The following is a 1,051-nucleotide window of genomic DNA, read 5'->3' as shown; positions in this document are numbered from 1 at the left end:
TGTCAGTAAAGACACATTCGCTAAATTGACACTTTAGTCACCAACTTTGAAAAAAAAAAATTGGTTCCGTTTTCTTTTCGTGGTTGACTGGCTTGGTGCTGCCGCGCCCCACACACACGTGTGTCGCGCCCTCGCTCGCTCCTCCCGGGTCACTGTTGGCTCCTGAGTCTCTGGTGGCGGCACTGCCGGGCGGAGAGGCACCGGGTTCAAGGGCCGTCGCCTGACATCTGACCTGGTCACTCTGGGCACCACGGGCTGAGCCCGCCCCCCGCCGCCCTCCGGGAGGAAGTGTCGTACCGCACGAGCGGGCGGGGGTTTGGGGGGCGCCATTAAGACCCCGCGATCGCCAGGGATGCTTATGTTGATTGGCGGTTTGGGCCCACTGTGGCCATTAATGGATCAACTGGGTCGTAAACTCACGGGAATTGCTCTCATATTTTCTCTGTCACGTATTACAGTGGAGGTTCTCCATACGGGGGGATCTGTGCTGTGCATACACCGGCATGTCTCGCCTGGGCTGGAATGAAGTGTAGGGTGTGCGTGGGCGGGACTATCATCATGACATCATCGCACCGCACTTCAGCGGCGCTTTGATTAACATTCATCCGATACACACACACACACACACACACACACACACACACACACACACAGATGATAGACATTAGCATATAATAGATTTCTGGGAAAGGGCTGAGTTTGACTATCTTAGCTGTTGGGGATGGAACATCTTGTGGTAACAAAACTAGTTGATTGATAACACCGACTTATTACTAGCATCGTATAAGGCTCATGGCTTCAAGGGCAGCTACCATGCCCTGCTTATGGAGTGTCGTGGGGCCCTGTGGCGGGAAACTAAAGAGACTTTTTAGGAAAATCGGTAGACGAGAGAGAGCTGAGAACGCTTATCCAATAATGTGACAGAAATAGTACGAAGAGGTAAGGTGGTTACGTCAGTGTAACAGCTCGGTCATTAATTCCAGGTCGTGCCTGGCAGACTGGGTGAACAGCCTAGTTCAACAGGATTCGTTGTTTGTTTGTAAAGACTGTC

This window comes from Panulirus ornatus, chromosome 32 (genome assembly GCF_036320965.1).
Source record: "Panulirus ornatus isolate Po-2019 chromosome 32, ASM3632096v1, whole genome shotgun sequence".
Classification (NCBI taxonomy): Eukaryota; Metazoa; Arthropoda; class Malacostraca; order Decapoda; family Palinuridae; genus Panulirus; species Panulirus ornatus.
Note: the sequence above shows the minus strand (reverse complement) of the source record.